Here is a 21344-nt window from a genome sequence, read left to right on the forward strand (position 1 = left end):
GGTTTTGCGCGGCCTCTGGTTGCCGGCGCACTGACAAGCTCAGCCCATGCATCAGACGTTGGGGCCCCTTGCAACATCTCTCCCTCATGAACCAGGTGTGCTGCTAGCTTAGTTAACACTTCCTCTCCGCCCATCATCTCCCATTGTTTCTTCTCAGTGGCAGCCAGTAGCCTGTCAAATGCCCACTTGGCCACATCTATACTATGTGTTTTGTGCTGCGGTACAATTTGATGCAAAGTAGGTTCTTCTCTCGGCGTGTGTATCTTGGCTGCCTTTCAAAACGAAAGTGCTGGTAAAGCACCTTTATCAGGTTGCTTTTCCTTTGCTCTTTAATTCTTTCGAAAGTCGGGAGTTTGTGCTGGCTTCTCATCGTCCGCTAGACCTTGCGTCTTGATTGTTTCTCCCCTCGGCAGCTTTGTTATCTCTGCTAGTGTTTCTGCGTCAGGATTACTTTCAGGTTCTCACTCTGGGAGTTTGTAAGGTGGACTGTGGCTCGGTCTTCACTTCCTTGTGTAGAGAGGTGAGCAGCTCATAAGCTCTCTTGTTCTCCGCTTTGACGATGGGCTGCGTGAGGAAGTCATCCAGTCCCAGCCTTCTGATGGCTTTATCTTCATTTTCTGGCAGATAGGCTATAGAGTTGATACCTGCTGGCATCTGAGGCGCTTCCCATCTCTTTCCCATCTCCTCGTCGATGAAACAGCTTTGGTTCCAGCCAAATTCTCCATGTCGGGCTGGAAACTATCTATTTCGTCCAGCTTGTATTTGGACCGCTTCGGAACTTCCTCATCTTCTTGGGAGCACAAATTTTTGCAGTTATGTGAGTCAGATGTCATCTTCAATGCTCTAAGTTAGTTTTGTCAATAACTTGGTGTAGAAGTGTCACTTTTGGGCAACAGGGTGTCATTGGGATCCCTTTGATGTGTACTTTATGAGGGTATGCTCCAGTCTTACAAACTGTGAAAATGGCAACAACCGTGGTTGGTGCCATATGTGTCAAACTGGGAGTTTGTTCACATATCTTGTATATACACCTCTTGCTGGTCCCAACCATGGCTTGCATGTACACCTAAAACTTCAAATTTGGCCCAGCAAGGATCTGGACACTTCTGTGACTTGGCATGACGCAGTCAACTTGAAATTTTAACTTATGGCCCGTGACTTGGACTCCACCATTGGGTTGTACTCTCCAAATGGAACCTCTGGATTGGCAACAAGCTATAGTCCACATTAGTTTTTGCACCTGAGGCCCAATTTTGGCTAAGTGGCAACAACCGCGGTTGGTCCCAAACTGGTCCTTTTTGAGCAAACTTGGTATCCCCTCGTTCCTCATGACCTGTAGAGTCTAGCCATGCTATGCATGCCTCCTTTTACCTTGTAGTTTTCCCTATACTTGATTTTTTCTGTTGCCGAGACTTGCATTTCTAAAGGAAGTCCTAGTTATGGTTTTGGGCTTGGGTTGAAATCTTCCCTGTGGCTTCCTATGACCATTCTTGAGCTATGGGAGGGCTTAGTTGTGAACTTGCACCTATGGCCTAGCCGTTAGGCTTGTTTTCAAGAAAAACACTCTGAAAACGCTAATCCTATGGAAAATTGAATTTCTAGGTATTTTTTGCCCTATGTGGATTGACTTTTAGGTTCCTAATGGCTTTGTTGAGCTTATGGTCCAAAAATTCGCGGCTTTCGCGCAATTTTTGATCATTTTGAAGCCAGTTTCCTATTTCGGAGCCTGTACCTGTAAACCTGTGTTAAGATGAGCTCTGGCAATCCATTCTTGACATGGGAGGCATTCTTGGGCTCCTCTTGAGCTGCACAAGCTGCTGGGATGCTGTTTTCTGCATTTTGAGGTATATGGAAGCAACCGCGGTTACTGCTGCCACCTAGGGCTTTTTTGAGGTTTGAGCATACTTGTGGATTCCTCATGGTAAGGGCTATCTCTGGAGCCTATGTACACAAAATTTGGACATTTCCTGCACCTGTGGGAGCAATTTTTGTCCTTTTGGACTCTCCTCCTGTTTTCACCTATTTTCAATGGATTTTGTGATTCAAATTGACTTTGCATAGGGGCTGCCACTGTCACTTGCACAACTAACCCTATGTGTACGTGGACAAGCTACTTCATGACTAGGGTTTAGTTCAGTGCAGTTAGCTTAGCTTAGGAAGTGTTTTGACACTTTTGTGAGTCTGTTCGTAGACCATGCATGTCCAAACACTTAGAGTAGATGCATATCCTCTGGTTGCACACAACATGATCATCAGATTTTATTCACAACCCATCAGGAGCATTTTTACAATGCATAGACCTATTTTCTCTATTTTAGCCATTTTTACTTATTATTTTTAAGTGACTGTTGTTGGGAACTGGGTAGGGCAATTCGACAAGCAAGTATATGAGAAACCCTAGCGTTAGCACTTTCTGGCAGAAGAGGAAGCAGGAGCTTCGGTTCAACAAGCACATTCTCAGTAGGACCCCCCCCCCCCCCGTAAGGCCTAGCGTTTTTGCAACACAGCAGAGACACTGGCATTTTTGCATCAACAGACCAGACCAGCCCCGCAAGATCATTTTCAATCCCTAGTGTTTTTGCATCTGCAGATACCTCAGCCTTTTTGTAGACGTTCATGACGGACTCAACCCTAGACTCGGCGTTTTCAGTTTTTAGCAGTCAGATCTCGCAGTAGAACCCCCGAACCTTGCAGATCTCACCTCCCGCAGCAATTGCTCGCCGCACGATGAGATCCATCAAGGTTTGCAAATTCAGTCCAAAAAACACTGATTTCAGCATCTGCGTTTTCAACGCATCATTGTTGCATCGTCGTTATCGACATTGTCATTGACATAGAGTTAGAATTCAGCAGATAAAGATTTGCAGAATTCAGCCATTAGCGTTTTCAGATTTCAGCCCGTCTCGTCGTCGTCCTTATCATTGTTGACATCGTCGACAAGTCCAAAGCATTGTAGAGATTTTTGCAATCAATAGTAGACCGCTCTCGCCATAGAGAGTGGGGCCTTCGAAGGAGGGTACTGTTTTGCTTACTAAATAGTCCGCTGAAAATACTGCTGGCTGCTGCCTAAAAACGTTGAAAGAGATGAAACAAAACGCTCGATTGGGCTGTTTGTAGGCGCTGTTGAGTCTGCTTGAAAATACTGCTACACGGTGTACTTGTTCGCTGAAATTGCATTGCTGAAAAACGTTGAATGGCTGCTGTAAAAACGTTGAGAAAGCTGGCTGAAAAATGCTAGACAGTAGGGGGGACCCAAGCGCTAACTGAAGGAGCCTTTTGTTGCTGCAGTTTCTGGCTGAAAACACTGACGGGAATCGCAAAGGCAAGGCTGACTTTGCTGAGGAAGATTGGTTGAAAAAACGCCAGCAAAAGGGGGGGAAGTCTTGCTGAGAGAGAGAGAGGGGAAACCTGTTGCGCTTTGACCTATGTTCTCCTTGCTCTTCTTCCAAATGGTGCTAGCCCTGGTTTCCTTATCTATTATCTTACCCATTTTGCCCTACTCAGTTTCCAACAAAAGTCACTTAAAATAATAAGTGAAAAATGTCAAAAATAGAAAAAATACAATGAAAAATGCTCTTGATGGATTCTGTTGGATTCTGATGGTAATGCTGATAATCATGTTATGTGCAACCAGAGGATATGTATCGAAACTGATGCAACAACACTTGCTCCGGCTCCATGACTTCAGCTTCATCTATGATCTCTGGTTCTTGTTCTTTCGAAAATGTTCGTTGGAGGCGTTCCCTGAAACACTTTCAACCAAGAAACATGGAAAACATTGTGCATTGACCATGAGTTAGGCAACTGCAATTTCATTGAAACCTCATTTATCGTTTTAATACTCGAAATGGACCATACATCCGAAAGACAACTTGGGACACTTCTTTCCAACTTGCTTAAGACGTTGCTTCATGATTCTTAAATAGACCCAATCCCCTTCCTTGATAAAACGTCTTGACGATGCTTATTAGCCTGCCGTGAAAAAGATTCTTGAGCCTTGCTAAGCCGAAGCTTCACATTCTCAAAAATCTCATCCAATGACCGACTTTTGGCACTGGCATCAGGCATTTGACTGATCGAGCAAGTCAAAAGTGACTGGAACGGATGGCCAAAAGCTGCCTCATACGGAGTTCGACCAATGGTAGAGGAAAAAGAGTCATTCAAAATAGCCTGAAATAATGGGAGATAGAGCTCCCACTGAGACTGGTGATCATGCACATATTGAAGGAGTACGAGCGGAAGTGCGATGCGAGAGAGAGTGCGAGAAGAAGAGCACGACGATATGGTGAAATCGCTCTACTGTAATGTGTAGAGCATAGTGAGTTCTTATTAGGTTTTTACAAAAGAATATGTGTACATACCTAGCGGCCCGCCCACTTACCTGGGCGACCACATTGGGCTTTATACCCCAACAACCTCCCACTTAAAGTCCAATGTGGTACTTTAAGTGTGAGAGAAGCTACTATACAAGCTAATATACAAGAGATGTAGAGAAGTGATGTACTACCCTACACCTAACTGCTTGCGAAAATGCACAAAGCTCTCTAAAGGAAGTCCTTTTGTAAGTAGATCAACACGATTTTCTGTGGTGTGAACTTTGACAAGATGAAGTTGCTTATCCTCGAGCACTTCTTGATGAAATGATACTTCACATCCACATGCTTTGTCTTTGATTGATAAACTGGATTGCGAGCCAATTGTATAGCACTTTGACTATCACAATATAACACAGGCATCTCTTCTTTGATTCCCAAATCTGTTACTAGTCGATTAAGCCAAATTGATTCTTTGCATGCCTCTGATGCTGCAACATATTCAGCCTCTGTAGTAGACTGAGTAACACAATCTTGTAATCTAGAACGCCATGATACTGCTCCACCAGCCAATGTAAAGACATACCCTGACGTAGACCTTCGGTTGTCTAAGTCACCTGCATAATCTGAGTCTGTAAAACCCTTTACACTTAGCTCCTGACTCCCATAGCATATACGCATACTCTTTGTAGCTTTCAGGTATCTCAATATTCCTTTCACTGCCTCCCAATGTTTCTTGCCTGGGTTTGACATGTATCGACTCACTACTCCCACTGCAAATGCAATGTCTGGGCGAGTAGCAATCATTGCATACATCAAACTACCCACTACAGACGCATATGGGATCTTATCCATTTCAGCCTGTTCTTCCTCAGACACAGGAAAATCTTGTTTGCTAAGTTTCACATATGGTAGCAATGGAACACTCAATGCCTTTCCCTTCTCCATATTGAAACGTTGCAAAACCTTGTCAATATACTCTGTTTGAGATAACCAAATCAACTTCTTTGATCTGTCTCTCTCAATGCGCATACCAAGTATATGACTTGCCTCACCCATGTCTTTCATGTCAAACAATTTTGCCATCTTTGACTTCAAAGCTGAAATTTCTTCCAAGTGCTTGCCAGCAATCAACATGTCATCCACATACAAAATAAGGATCAACCAACTACCATCCTTAGCCTTCTTTGTATATAGACAGTGATCGAACTCACTACGTTTGTAGCCTTGAGAAAGCATAAACTTGTGGAATTTATGGTACCATGCCCTCGGTGATTGTTTTAAGCCATAAAGACTCTTTAACAACTGGCATACCCAATCTTCCTTGCCTTTCTCAACAAACCCTTCTGGCTGCTGCATGTAAATTTCCACATCTAAATCACCATGCAAGAATGCTGTCTTGACATCCATTTGGTGCAACACCAAATCTAATATGGCAACCAATGCAAGAAAGCATCTCAATGTAGTCATCTTGACCACCGGAGAGAAGAATTCATCAAAGTCAATGCCTTGTTCTTGCTTAAAGCCCTTGGCAACAAGCCTTGCCTTGTACTTTGGCTGACTATCATGAGCGGTGATCTTATACCTGTAAACCCATTTACAAGGTAGAACCTTTTTGCTCTGTGGTAATTTAACTAGCTTCCATGTCTTGTTTTTATGCAGAGCTGTCATCTCTGACTGCATGGCCAATTGCCAATTCCTGGAGTCCTTCATTTGCACTGCTTCCTTGTAACATGAAGGCTCATTGCAATCAGTTAACATGACATAGTTCATAGATGGAACAAACCTATCAAGAGGTCGCGTGATACGTCCAGATCTACGCACAATAGGTGGCTCAGGCTCAGCCACAACCTGTGGTTCCACTCTATCCTGTCCTTGCTCCTCTTGAGCGCTGACATTTTGTCTTGCACGTGCAGGTCCATCTTCTTGGAAGACAACTCTTCTAATCTCCTCAACCCTCTCTGGTTTAGAATGATATTTGGATTCATTAAAGTGAACATCATTGCTGCGGACAACCTTTCTGGATTCGGGATCCCAAAGTCTGTACCCCATCTCACCAAAATTACCATAGCCTAGAAAGATGCACTTTCTACTCTTTGGCTCAAGTTTGTTCCTAAATTCTTTTGGAACGTGAGTATATGCCTCACAGCCAAAGACTCTGAGATGCTTGTATGAGGGCATTTTGCCTGACCATACCATCTCTGGCACTGAATCCTTCTGCAAAACCTTTCTAGGAGATCTATTTACAAGATGAACAGCTGTTGATACAGCTTCAGCCCAAAACCCATTTGGCAGCTGTGCATTAGACAACATACTTCTGACCTTCTCTTGTATGGTCCTATTCATCCTCTCATCAACACCATTTTGAGGAGGATTGTAAGGAGCAGTAAGTTCACGTTTTATACCTTTTGAATCACAAAAGTTCTGAAAGGCCTTTGAAACATACTCTCCACCATTGTCAGGGCGTAAGCATTTAAGCTTCTTGCCACTCTGATTCTCCACAAGTGTCACAAACGTTTTGAAAACACTAAACGCTTCATCCTTGTGCTTGAGAAAGTAAACCCATACTTTCCTCGAGTAATCATCTATAAACGTCATAAAGTAAGAAGCTCCCCCTAGAGATAGGTTAGGCATAGGTCCACACAAATCTTTATGAACAAGTGCCAACTGTGTATCTCTTCTACTGCTTCTATGCTTATGTGGCTGCTGTGTTTGCTTACCATACAGACCATGTTCACAGAATTCAAAATCATTAAATGAAAAGCCAGGCAAATAACCAGAACGAGACAAGATTTCCATTCCCTTCTTGGACATATGTCCTAACCGGCTATGCCACAAAGAAACGTTTGGCTGGTCGGTTACATTGATTACATTTTTAGAGACATTTGATACATAAATCATGTAAAGTCCTCTAGACTTTACTCCATGTGCTACTGTCATAGAACCCTTGGAAATCTTCCACATGTTCTGTCCAAAAGTGGTGACGTAGCCAGCATCATCAAGTAAACCTGTGCTGATCAAGCTCTTTGTAATTGCGGGAACATGTCTCACATTCTTCAGCTTGAAAGAAGAGCCATTCTGAAACTTCAATTGAACATCTCCAACACCTAAGATCTCACATGTCTTCCCATTGCCTAGCCGAACATGATCTTTAGTGGTCACATAAGAGGTAAACCACTCCTTGTTTGGAGACACATGAAGTGATGCCCCTGAGTCTATAATCCGGTCACTCAGTGCTTCCATCAGATGCTGTAAGAAGAGCTGAGTCCATTGTATTCTTCAAGAAGTAGATGTCTCCTGACACTAGACTGTCATCCTCTACAACAGTGTTTGTCACATTTATTTCTTGAATCTTCACTGAGGACTTGTTCTTCTCACCATGGTCTTCAGCTTTCTCTTTGCCTTTTTCTGCTTTCCATTCTCTGCAGTCTCTTTTCATGTGACCCTTCTTTCCACAATGGTAGCATTCTATGTCACTCTTGCCTTTAGCACTGCGGGACTTGCTACGAGACTGATTTCTCTTTCCACCTTTGTACTTTTCTTTGGTCCTTCCCCTGACAACTAAGGCTGTTCCTTTGCCTTTGTCCATTGTCTTTCTATTGGTTTCTTCAGACTTCCTTCTACACCTGCTATGCTCAAACCGGCCACAGGATTTGGAGCCGTGTCTTCGCCTGTCGAATTTCACTCCAATCTGAGCTGGTGACTCTAGCCTCCTGCAGTGCTACCTCGAGCCTCGATCTGAGCTCTGATACCAGTTGAAGGAGTACGAGTGGAAGTGCGACGCGAGAGAGAGTGCGAGAAGAAGAGCACGACGATATGGTGAACTCGCTCTATTGTAGTGTGTAGAGCATAGTGAGTTCTTATTAGGTTTTTAGAAAAGAATATGTGTACATACCTGGCGGTCCGCCCACTTACCTGGGCGACCACATTGGGCTTTATACCCCAACACATATGACTTTAAAACATCAAAAGCCAATTGATTGTAAATCTCTGTCTGACCATTTGACTGTGGATGAAAAACCGATGAAAAATTAAACTTAGTGCCAAAATTTTCAAAGAGTGCGCACCAAAAATTGGACGTGAACTTAACATCCCTACCTGAAACAATTGATTTTGGCAAACCACAGAGAGGGTACCAATGCTTAATGAACAAACGTGCTACAACTTGTGCAGTGACTATGGATTTGCAAGGAATCAACATGCAAAACTTGCTCAAACGATCGACAATTGTCAAACATTGAGTGTTCCTTGAATGCAAACTTGGTGGAAGGTTGGTCACAAAATCCATGGGAATATCTTGAAAAGGTCCATTGGGAATAGGCAGCGGAAGCAAGAGGCCTTGTTGCTTACCCCAAGGAGCTTTTATCTTTTGACATATAGTGCACTGTGTGACATGACGAAACACATCCTTTCGCATTTTAGGCCAATAAAAGAATCTTTCTATTTTTTCCAAAGTGGTTTTCATTCCCCTGTGCCCACCCGGTGATAGAATCATGTGCATCATGCAATATGGTTGGCCTGAGAGAGAGCAACACACATAAATGTTGACGAAAATACAAAAAACCATCACGAATGAGATAGTTGCTTGGCCCTTGGGAAGCAAGAGCCTGCAACCAATGCTTACCAGACTCGGAATCCGCATACTGATTCTTCATGCTGTCGAAAGACACACCCTGAATAGAAAATGTGGCCCTTAACTCAAGAGCCAAAATCTGTCCTTTGTGACTCAACGCATCTGTAACAGGGTTAGCTTTTCTAGGCACATACTCAATCAAAGCTCCAAATTGCTGAAAAAATTATTACCACCCCCATGCCTGGCGATCACTCTAATGTACACTAGGCATAGACTGGAGCCACTTGAGGGCTTGATGATCTGTGTGAACTGTAAACTCTCTACCATAAAGAAAATGCTTCCAATACTTAAGAGAGTAAAGGACAAACAAAATTTCTTTATCATAAACTGAATAATCCTTTTCCGCACTATTGAGCTTCCGGCTAAGGAAAGCTACAGGACGACCATGCTACTGAAGCACAGCGTCGATGGCAAAATTGCTAGCATCCGTCCATACCTCAAAGGGATCATCCCAAGAGGCAAGGATAAGACACGGTGCTTCTGTCACAGCAACCTTGAGAGCTGCGAAAGCCTCAATGGCTACTTCGGGCAAATCTACGCGATGACGGCTAGTCTTCACCCCTTTCAAAACATCTGTCATAGGTGCAACAATGCGTGCAAAATTCTCTATGTGTGAACTATATGCTTGACATAAACCAAGAAAAGAACGTACATCATATGCAGTTTCGGGAAAATCCCAATTAGAACCTGTTTCACCTTCGTGGGATCTAGCTTAACGCCAGCAATGATATAACCTAGATAAGTGACTTCAGTAAGAAAAAATTTAGACTTCTGCAATGTACAACTGACATTGTCACAAGATGGGCACCATGTGCCAATAGAAAAGAACAGACTGAACATACTTTTAGCACTTCAATAACAACTTAACTGAAAGAGAGAGACGACAAGCGACACGGAGTAACGGAATTCCACCCCAGAGAGTATTGGCCCCAAACCTTGGCGCCCCTTTCAGTATTTCTTTGTATTACATCAACACAATACAAGCCGGTACTCCAGACTTTCCACCTTCTCCAGGAAGCATGCCAGAGAATGAGCCCTAACCTCATATTTGAAGGCTCTAGGTCCAAAAAGCAGTTTACAGTAAAAAGCCTTTAAAACTCACAAGCTTCTGGTACAAAAAGCAATGCCAAAAGCTGCCAGTATAGTTTACGAAAATCGGTACAGCCTGCCACATCATCAGCCAAAACACAAAAATCTGTACAGCCTACGACGTCATCAAGCCAGTGCAATTTTTGAAAATCTACCATGTCATCAGTTTTGATGTGTGTCCGGATCCTGCTTTATTTTAATCCTTTATGTCACTTGGGGCCCCATTGAACAGGGTCCCCATAAGTTGGTAGGACTTCTTCTTCTGTTACTTGTTCTTCTTAGGGTTTAGGCCCTTAGGTTGGCTTCTCTAAATTGACTTCATTCTCTAGGCTTTGACACGTCAGCAGTTCGTTACATCTCTGTAGACGGCCGGATAGTTCACTATGTGGGAACGTCTTCTTAAGAGATGAGCAGCGAATTACTTAGTAGTTACTATGGTAATTACTACAGTAAAACCGAAGTGTATAAATAGGGCCCATTACACTGTAATCGGGGGGCAATTGTTATCATTTGGGTTAGCGCCTTGGATGTACTTGTACTTGAGAATCATTGGCAGTATTGTCGGCTGTACTTTCTCTCTGTAAATCATATTCGCTGTAATCTTGATCCATAATTTCAATCATGGCATATATTCCAGTTATACTTACTTCTCGTCCAGTCTTCTGAATCTGAATCTGAACCTTATTTCCAGTACATAAGTCTGATTCTTATTCCAGTATCCAAATTCCAGTCTAGTTTCTGATTCCTATCCAGTCAATTGTGTGAAATCTTCCTACACTAGTAGCTGAAATCTACTAACATTGGAATTAGCTGTCTCAAGAGATCAGCTCCAATTCCATTTTGGCGATCACGGTGGCTCGAGCTGAAGCTCGTTGACTGAAAGACTCTTCTCCCAGTTCGAAGTTTTCAGCAATGGCACCAAAATTCAGTCGTGGGAGGAAATCCACCATTCGTGTTGACCCCATTCCTGAGGAGTCAGGAAGAGACTCTGACCCCAAGCATGAGAAGATGACTGACACTGAGGCTTAGGAGGAGGATAGTCAGGATGATGGCACAAGACTCACAGCACTCCAGTCATTCTCGATGCCGACGAGCAGAACGAGAAGCACGGAAGGCAAAGAGTTCCAAGAGTTCTTGGTCCCGGCAGCGAGATGAGGATACCAAGGGAGGTAAAGGAAGTCACCGTACTTCTAGCAGACAAACCAAAGAAGACACTGACACTGAGACAGAGACAGAGATTGATTGGGATGCTAACACTGACAATTGCAAGAAGACTCCCAAGCGTCACTCTGAATCCAAGAAGAGAAGTGGCAGGATCAGTAGTAATTGGAATGATTACATAGCTTCCTGAAGATTTCTTTTCCAATATTCAAGGGAGGGAAGAAGGATGATCCAGACGTTCACATACAAGCTTTCGAGCAGTATGCTGAACTGAAAAATATTGATGAAGATGATTGGAGGGAATATTTTCCATAAACCTTGAAGGAGGCAGCGAGGAAATGGTATTACCATTACCCTGCCTGCCAGCTCAGATCATATAACAAATTTCTCAAAGCCTTCAGGTTGGAATATTCCGACAATAGAGGGGACGAAGATATTCTCTATGAATTAAATAAGATCAAACAGAGAAATTTGTCAGTCCGCAGTTATGTGGAAAAGATCAAGGAGCTAACCAGGCAGTTACAGGAACCGCCATCTGAGAAGAGGTTGAGGGCATGGTTCCTGAATGGGTTCAGAAGCAAAAAGCTTAGGAAACAAGAGGTACCAGTCCCTACCAAGAAATTCAATGATCTGGTCCAAAGGGCGTTAAAGCTGGAACAACAGGCTAAGAAGGAAAAGAGCCACAAGAAGCGAAGGACCAGTAGCAGTAGCTCTGCTACTGAAAGTTCTGATTCCAGTGAGATGTCCAGTAGCTCCGAGAGCAGCTCTAATGAACGAGCAAAGGAGAAATCAAAGAAGGGATCTTGGACCAAGAAAATTGAAGAAATGGCTAGACAGATTGCCGAAATTAGCCACACAAGATAGCCAATTCAAAAGACGGAGACTTGATGTTCAAGATGCAAATCCAAGGACCATATCTCCACTGAATGTCCACAATGTACCTATTGCAAGGCTTTTGGTCACCTATGGAATAATTGTGGCATCAGAATTCACTACTTTAAGAAAGGCAGAGATCTGTCTGTGGTTGCCTACACTGAACCAGTGAAGGTAGAACTAGTCAAAGTAGCTCAAGAGGAGAGACTAGGTACCAATGGTACTGGTCAGGGACGTGGCCGAATCCAACCAGGAATGGGCAGAGGCAGAGGAAGAGGCAACTTCCAAAATAGGAGCATGAATTGCTATACTTGTGGGAAGTATGGTCATTTTGCAGCCCAATGCCCAGATGCACTTGCAACGACTACTACTGAGGCTAAGGCACCAGAGCCAGTCCCAGTCAGGGTAGTTACTAGGAGCAAGGGGGTAGTCATTAAAGAAATCCCAGACACTTCAGAAGCACCAATCAATCCTAACAGCAGAAAGTGGGCTCAACAAAGAGAAGTTTGGAACGCCAAAGGTAAAGAAAAGGTGGTAGATGAGTGGCAAGAGCAGAGGAAACTAGCGGCTAAAATCACGAAGGAGTTAGCCAAGAAGCTGCCAGAGCAGCAAGAAAGTTCCGAAGCTAGAGTCATTCAGAGGATACCAGCCCAATCGACTGATAAAGATCAGTCAGTACCGGTGATAACTGAGACCATGCTGGCTGTGGTACATGGACTAGCTGATGAAATGGGAGTGGATGGAAAGAGTGGAAGCACTGCAAAAGAAGAATGGCAGTGTGAAGATACTAGTTCTTCAAGCTTTGACCATCAGTCTGACCAAGAGAGAGAAGAAATTCATGTGAAAATTTGTGATAGAATTCAGAAGCTGACTGTAGAGCTGGAGGATATAAGAAAAACCTTGCTTGAGGTGGCCAACTTTATCAGACAACCCAGGAAAGCTGAGGCAGAGGCCAGAACAGTGGACCCGACGGCCATCCGAGATGATGAAGTTCCACTTATTCAGGTGGACTACAAGGTTAGGAAGCAGTGGGAACCTCTCTCAAGTGTTATCCTAGATGGAGGGGAAGGAGTCAACATAATGGGAGCCCATCTGCAGCAAAGAATGGGTATCACTAAAATGAAACCAGCACCATTTAAAGTATGAATGGTAGATCATAGAGTCATGCAGGCGACGGATATGATTGAAAACATGCAGATAAGAGTTGGGAGGGAGAAATTCAAAACCAGTTTCCGAGTCCTAGATGTGCAAGGAGCATATGGGATGCTACTAGGGCGCCCATGGTTGAGAACAACACATGTTGTTCATGACTATGCAAACCAAACATTGACCATAGAAGGGGCCAGTGGCAGAATCAAAATCCAGACCAACAATACCAGAAGCTAGAAAAAGGAACTGAGGCCGAAAGAGTTATGTCAGAAGTACAGAGCCAAGAAGATCGAGCGAATGCTGGCGGCCATGAACATATTTCCTTTGGCAGAAATTGACTTGAATGCAGTCTTGCTTAACAAAGAGCAGGCTAACAAGTAGAAGAGACAATTTCCTAATCAGTTTACTAAATTCAATACAAGGGAAAGAACAGTGCAGCTAACTGGAAGGATGGTGGAACCAGCGGATACTGGTATCGTAGAGGAACCAGTATGTTCGGAAGAGTACCGAGTGGATCAGAATACTGAATTAGAAATAAATGGACCATCCTGGGATTACACTGAAGAGTTGACCATGTTAAGTATGGAGCCTGATTTACCCTTGTAATTTTCTGTGGTAAAAGCGCACATTTGTAAGGCCCCCATTATGAGGAGAAGCCATCGTGCGTGAAGGAAAATCACTCACCGGAAACCAAAATTTTCACGGACAAGAATCAGGGGCAACTTTAAAGGCCTCGGGGGCGGAGGTCCCCGAGACTTTTTTTTTCGCCGGAATATTCCTTTTCGCCGGAATATTATGGCCGGACGGCGATCGGAAAGTGGTCGGAAAACAACCGGTCAGTTGGCCGGTGGTCGGAAGTCAATGGCCGGTGGCCAAATTCAAAAGCGGACTTGTCTTCTCAAGGGCGGCCACACATGGGCGGATTGGAGGGTCCGATTTGGACTTATTCCCACAAGGGCGGCTACACATGGCTGTCTCTCATAAGAGAGAGCAGCCCTTTTGGCCTATAAAAGGACGCCATTTCTACACACATTTCATAGTGTGAAGTTGATGCAACAAGGTGAGTGTGAGGTGGTGAGAGTGAAGCAAGGCGGGAGCTCCATTAAGGGTATAATCCCTTTGTAAATTACTTCTTGTTTTGAAGTACTAAAGCCATTGAGTGGCTGCTTTCCCGTGGACGTAGCCCACATTGGATGAACCACGTATATCGTGTGTACTCTCTCTCTCTCTCTCTACTCTATAATCTCGTGTATGTAAATCTGTCTCTCTCCATTAATTAATCTACTCAATTATCTATTTAGCTACGCCTTATTTCCTAACAACTGGTATCAGAGCAAGGTTTGCTCGTAGCTAAATTATCTCAAGGAAAGGATTCCTTGAATTGAGTGGGAGTTATGGCGGAGGAAGGGAAGCTCAAGATTGAGAAGTTCAACGGCAAAAACTACCAACATTGGAAGATGCAGATTGAAGACTATCTCTACCAGAAGGACCTCTATTTGCCACTAGGCGGTCTTGCGAAGAAGCCCGCAACAATGGCAGATGAAGCATGGATTGTCCTTGATCGAAAGGCACTGGGAACAATCCGGTTAAGCTTGGCATCAACGGTGGCCTTCAATGTTTCGGAGATGAAGACCACGGAGGACTTGATGAAGTCACTTGACGACTTCTACGAGAAACCATCAGCATCCAATAAGGTATTTCTTATGAAGCGCTTGTTCAATCTAAAGATGGCAGAGAATGGTTCAGTTGCAGAACACCTAAATGACTTTAACACAAACATAAGTCAACTTCGATCAGTGAAAATCAATTTCGATGACGAAGTGCGAGCTCTCCTTATACTATCATCTCTACCGGATAGTTGGGACAGCCTTGTGATGGCTGTAAGTAATTCTATCTCTGGAACAAATACTCTTAAGTTTGATGATGTTGTGGGTGTTCTCCTAAGCGAGGAAATGCGAAGGAGAAGCACAGGAGAATCATCAAGTGCTGCACTATCAGTGGAAACAAGAGGAAGGCCTAAGGAGAGGTTCAAAAACCAAAAGGGTCGTGATCGCTCAAGGCGGAGCAAGTCACGCACAAAGTCAGTTCTTGAATGTTGGAACTGCGGCAAGAAGGGCCACGTCAAGAAGGATTGCTGGTCCAAGAAGAAGAAGGAGACAGAGTTTCAAGACAACAAGCCAACATCGGAGGCCAATGTGGCAGGTAAAGTAGAGCAAGATGCTCTAATTCTCTCATTAGACAATGTGTCTAATTCCTGGATAGTAGATTCCGGGGCTTCATTCCATGCGACACCACACAAGCAACATTTCCAAGACTACACTAAAGGTAATTTTGGGTATGTATACTTGGGAGATGATGAAGCTTGTGAGATTGTCGGCAAGGGTACAGTTTCTGTCAAAACTGCTAACGGAAATGAATGGAAGCTTAAAGATGTTAGGCATGTTCCTTCTCTTCGCAAAAATTTGATCTCTACAGGACAATTGGACGATGAAGGTCACAACATTGCATTCGGAAACAAACGGTGGAAGATCTCAAAGGGATCTTTGGTGGTTGCCAAGGGTGAAAAAGTCGGTACACTTTACTTGTGTACTGTTAGCACGCAACCTTCAGCTTGTGCAGCAACTACAGAAGTTGATAGTGCGGTGTGGCACTACCGACTTGGGCATATGAGTGCCAAAGGAATGCAAATCCTTCAAACAAAGAAGCTTCTACCAGGTTTGAAAGAAGTGGACTTAGAGTTCTGTGAAGACTGTGTTTATGGTAAACAAAAGAGGGTAAAATTTCAAAAATCAGGAAATGAAAGAAAGAATAAAAAACTTGAGTTGGTTCATTCTGATGTTTGGGGTCCTGCAAGTACACCATCACTTGGTGGCTCATTGTACTATGTAACATTCATAGACGATGCGACTAGAAAAACATGGGTTTATGTCATGAAGAATAAATCCGATGTATTTTTCATATTTCAAAGGTGGAAAGCCTTTGTGGAGAATGAAACAGGTACCAAGGTTAAATGCCTCAGATCCGACAATGGAGGTGAATATTGCAGCCAAGCTTTTGAAAGATTTTGTGCTAGCAATGGCATTCGGAGGCAAAGGACAACCCCAAGGACACCTCAACAAAATGGGATTTCGGAAAGGATGAACAGGACAATCATGGAACGAGCACGAAGCATGTGGCTACATGCAGGCCTACCGCTTGAACTTTGGGCAGAAGCTGTAAGTACGTCTGTGTACTTAATCAATCGGTCACCCTCAACGGCATTGGATAGGGGAGTTCCAGAAGAGGCATGGACAGGTAAACCGGTGAATTATGCATTTCTCAAAGTGTTTGGGTGTGAGGCTTTCATGCACATAGATAGAAGCCTAAGATCAAAGTTAGATGCAAAGTCCAAAAAGTGTTTCTTCATTGGCTATGGAGAAGGAGACTTTGGGTATCGCCTATGGAATCCTGAAGATGGTAAAATCTTAAGGAGTAGGGATGTAATTTTTTACGAACAAAATATGTACAAAGATTACTTGGAAAGAAAACAAACAAAAGAAACAGGTGATGAGTACATGGAGCTTGAGGACGGTGAAGACTCAAGGACTGCAAACGGTGACAATGTGCAACAACGTCAACCAAATGAGGAGCCTCAACCTATTCCCCGAAGGTCTACAAGAGCAAGTAGACCTCTAGAAAGGTTTGTTCCTTCCTTCAACCATCTCTTGATCTCAGATTCTGGAGAGCCGGAATCATATGAAGAAGCTATGCAACATGAATCCAAAGAAGAATGGACGAAGAGCATGCAAGTGGAGATGGACTCACTACATCACAACCAAACATGGGAGTTGGTTGAGTTGCCTAAAGGTAAGCGGGCACTTCAAAACAAATGGGTGTACAAGATAAAGGAAGAAGAAGGTGGGAAGAAAAGGTACAAGTCTAGGCTTGTGGTAAAAGGTTTTTCTCAAAAGAAAGGTATTGACTTCAATGAAATATTTTCTCCTGTTGTAAAAATGAACTCAATTAGGCTTGTCTTAAGCCTTGTGGCTGCTCATGATCTAAATCTCGAGCAAATGGATGTAAATACGGCATTCCCTCACGGTGACTTAGAGGAGGAAATCTACATGCTTCAACCAAAGGGGTATGAAGTAAAAGGTAAGGAGAAAATGGTTTGCAGATTAAAGAAGAGCTTGTATGGTTTAAAGCAAGCATCAAGACAATGTTACTTGAAGTTTGATCGATGGATGTTGGATCATGGATTCACAAGATGCAACTCGGATCACTGCATCTACACGAAGAATTTGGGAGATGGGAAATTCATCATCCTAATGTTGTATGTTGATGACATGTTGATTGCAAGTGCTAACATGCAGGACATCAAAAACCTAAAAGAGGAGCTGTCCAAATCTTTTTCAATGAAAGATTTAGGTGCTGCAAAGAGGATACTTGGTATGAAAATATCAAGGGACAGGACGAAGAAAACAATAAAGCTATCTCAAGAAGATTACATCAAGAAGGTACTAGAAAGGTTTGCAATGCAAAATGCAAAACCAGTTTCTACACCTTTGGCTGGTCATTTTAAACTAACGAAGGATATGTGTCCAAAGACACAAGAGGAGATAGCCTATATGTCTAAAGTTCCATATGCTGCAGCAGTAGGTTCTCTAATGTATGCTATGGTCTGGACAAGGCCAGACATTGCACATGCAGTGGGAGTTGTGAGTAGGTTCATGGACAACCGAGGTAAAGAGCATTGGCAAGCTGTGAAGTGGATACTTAGGTATCTAAAAGGGACAACAACAAATGCTTTGTATTTTGGAGGAACTGATATTTTTCTAGAAGGGTATGCTGATGCAGATATGGCAGGTGACAAAGATACTCGAAGGAGCACTACTGGCTATGTGTTCACGGTTGGAGGCACAGCAGTAAACTGGGCTTCAAAGCTGCAGGAAGTGGTTTCACTTTCTACCACGGAAGCAGAGTATGTAGCAATGACGGAGGCAAGCAAAGAAATTCTGTGGCTTCACAGATTCTTAGAAGAGCTTGGATTCAAACAAGACAATTGTGTCTTGTACAGTGATAGCCAAAGCGCTATCCATCTTGCGAAGAACTCAGCCTTTCATTCAAGGACAAAGCACATTGAGGTGAGATATCACTTCATACGCACTCTTTTGGAAGAGGGACAACTAAAGCTAGGAAAGGTGCATACAAGTGAAAATCCTGCAGACATGTTTACAAAGGTGGTCAACAAGGAGAAGTTGAGCTTTTTCTCATCTTCAATCGGCATTCAAGGATAGGAAGCCAGAATGGAAAGCAGTCACAGGTTTGGTTTGGAGATCAGTCTCCAAGTGGGAGATTGTTAAGTATGGAGCCTGATTTACCCTTGTAATTTTCTGTGGTAAAAGCGCACATTTGTAAGGCCCCCATTATGAGGAGAAGCCATCGTGCGTGAAGGAAAATCACTCACCGGAAACCAAAATTTTCACGGACAAGAATCAGGGGCAACTTTAAAGGCCTCGGGGGCGGAGGTCCCCGAGACTTTTTTTTTCGCCGGAATATTCCTTTTCGCCGGAATATTATGGCCGGACGACGGTCGGAAAGTGGTCGGAAAACAACCGGTCAGTTGGCCGGTGGTCGGAAGTCAATGGCCGGTGGCCGGTGGCCGAATTCAATGGCCGGTGGCCGAATTCAAAAGCGGACTTGTCTTCTCAAGGGCAGCCACACATGGGCGGATTGGAGGGTCCGATTTGGACTTATTCCCACAAGGGCGGCTACACATGGCTGTCTCTCATAAGAGAGAGCAGCCCTTTTGGCCTATAAAAGGACGCCATTTCTACACACATTTCATAGTGTGAAGTTGATGCAACAAGGTGAGTGTGAGGTGGTGAGAGTGAAGCAAGGCGGGAGCTCCATTAAGGGTATAATCCCTTTGTAAATTACTTCTTGTTTTGAAGTACTAAAGCCATTGAGTGGCTGATTTCCCGTGGATGTAGCCCACATTGGGTGAACCACGTATATCGTGTGTACTCTCTCTCTCTCTCTCTCTCTACTCTATAATCTCGTGTATGTAAATCTGTCTCTCTCCATTAATTAATCTACTCAATTATCTATTTAGCTACGCCTTATTTCCTAACAGACCAAACGAAAAGGAGGTGGTCCAAATTGGTTGCTTCCAGACGACAAGGAAGTGGAAGAGTGGAACCTAGGATCAGAGGATAATCCTAGAATGATCAAGGTCAACAAGCACATCAATCCGGCAATGAAGAAAAAGGCACAGAAAATGTTCCAGAGCTATAAAGACGTGTTTTCCTGGGAACATACAGATCTGAAGGGAGTAGATCCTGAAGTATATCAACACCAAATACCGCTGAAACCAGATGCTAGACCAGTACGACTGCAAAGATACCGGATGAACCCCAACTATGCAAAGAAGGTCAAGGAGGAGATTGATAATCTTCTCAACGTTGGGTTCATCACAGAAGTGGCAAGCAGTGATTGGCTATTTCCCATGGTCGTAGTTCCCAAGAAGAATGGAAAATTGAGAGTTTGTGTCGACTATAGGAAACTAAACGCCCAAACTATTAAGGATCCATTTCCCTTGCCTTTTACTGATATGTTGCTTGATGAGATAGCAGGATATGAAATGTATAGCTTCATGGATGGTTATAGCAGCTATAACCAGTTATAGATCGCTCTTGAAGATAGAGCCAAGACCACTTTCATCACTGAGTGGGGAGCTTTCATGTATCTGGTGATGCCTTTTGGCCTGTGCAATGCACCAGCTACCTTTCAAAAGTGTATGATGGAGATGCTTAATGAATTCCTTCATCGGTTCCTCGCCATTTTCACGGATGACTTCACTGTTTATTCAGATGAGGAACAACACCTCCTATTCCTAGAAATGGTTTTCAAACGCTGTCAGGAGAAGCGGATTTGTTTGAATCCATTCAAAATTTTTTTTCTAGTCTAGAAGGGACAGCTACTCGGACATGTGGTTTCCCACAATGGAATAGAGATGGCCAATGACAAAATTCAGTGTGTTCAGCAAGCTAAAGCACCCAGAACTGCTTCAGAGTTGAGTTCTTTCTGGGTTATGTGAATTTCTATAGAAGATTTGTACATAAGTTTGCTTCTCAAGCAGTACCACTATATGAGCTTACAAAGAAGACCAGTAAGTTCAACTGGACTGCTGAATGTGAGGAGAGCTTCCAGAATCTAAAAACAACCATTACCAGCAAACCAGTCCTTAGGCAGCCAAACTGGGATATTATTTTCCACGTACATGTCGATGCTTCGGGATTGGCAATGGAGGCAATATTAGCTCATCTAGACGGAAGAATTGATTATCTGGTTTATTTTGCTAGTCGATTTAGTCAGGCTGAACAAGGCTATACAACTACTGAGAGAGAAGCCATCGGAATGGTTTTTAGCGCTACAAAGTTCAGGCATTAGCTATTGGAAAAGTTATTTCATTTTTATGTGGACCATCAAGCTCTTCTATTTCTGATTAATAAAGTCATTATTCAAGGCAGGCTGATAAGATGAATGATGTTCCTAATGGAGTTTGAATTCAGAATTTTCCATAAGCCTGGCCGAAACCATTGTGGCGCTGATTTTCTCTCAAGAAGTACGGACGGATATTCAGAATCACCCTTGTGAGATGAACCAGTGGATGCTGATTTATTTCAGTTAGAGGCAGAAGAATCAGTGGATCCTGAATGGTATGATATTTATCAATTTCTTTCCCAAGGTGTCTTTCCATAGGATTGGAAGCAGAATCAGAAGAAAGCTCTGATCATAAAAAGCCTGAAATTTACTATCATAGGAGGATTACTTTATCGACTGGGTGTTGATGGTATACTTCGACGATGTGTCCCTATGGAAGGAAGAATGCAAGTAATTTCAGAAGCGCATAATGGTGAATCTGGTGGACACTTTTCCAACGAAGTAACCTATAAGAAGATTCTGCAAGCTGGTCTGTGGTGGCAAACACTGATTGCTAATGTCAGAAGTTTTTGTAAAACTTGTGACATATTCCAAAGAATGGGTCGACCAACAGCTGTAGATATGACTCCCTTGATGCCAGTACAACCACTGGGAGTATTCATGAAATGGGGACTAGATTTTATGGGACCTTTGAAGAAGGT

General features: G+C 43.4%; 1 long non-coding RNA gene across 3 annotated transcripts in view; it reads left to right on the plus strand.

Annotated features, from left to right (window-relative positions):
- Window positions 1-341: 341 nt before the first annotated feature.
- LOC147448906 (uncharacterized) overlaps window positions 342-21344 on the plus strand; it is an 85930-nt gene continuing 64927 nt past the window's right edge. Inside the window, exons 1-2 of one of the 3 annotated variants that reach the window (XR_015189523.1) lie at window positions 342-520; window positions 625-812. This is a non-coding gene — a long non-coding RNA (uncharacterized LOC147448906). Of the gene's footprint in view, window positions 521-624; window positions 818-21344 lie in introns of all 3 variants that reach the window. The other 2 variants (XR_015189524.1, XR_015189522.1) reach the window with 2 other exon arrangements.

This window comes from Adiantum capillus-veneris, chromosome 10 (genome assembly GCF_014529385.1).
Source record: "Adiantum capillus-veneris isolate H3 chromosome 10, ASM1452938v2, whole genome shotgun sequence".
Classification (NCBI taxonomy): domain Eukaryota; kingdom Viridiplantae; phylum Streptophyta; class Polypodiopsida; order Polypodiales; family Pteridaceae; genus Adiantum; species Adiantum capillus-veneris.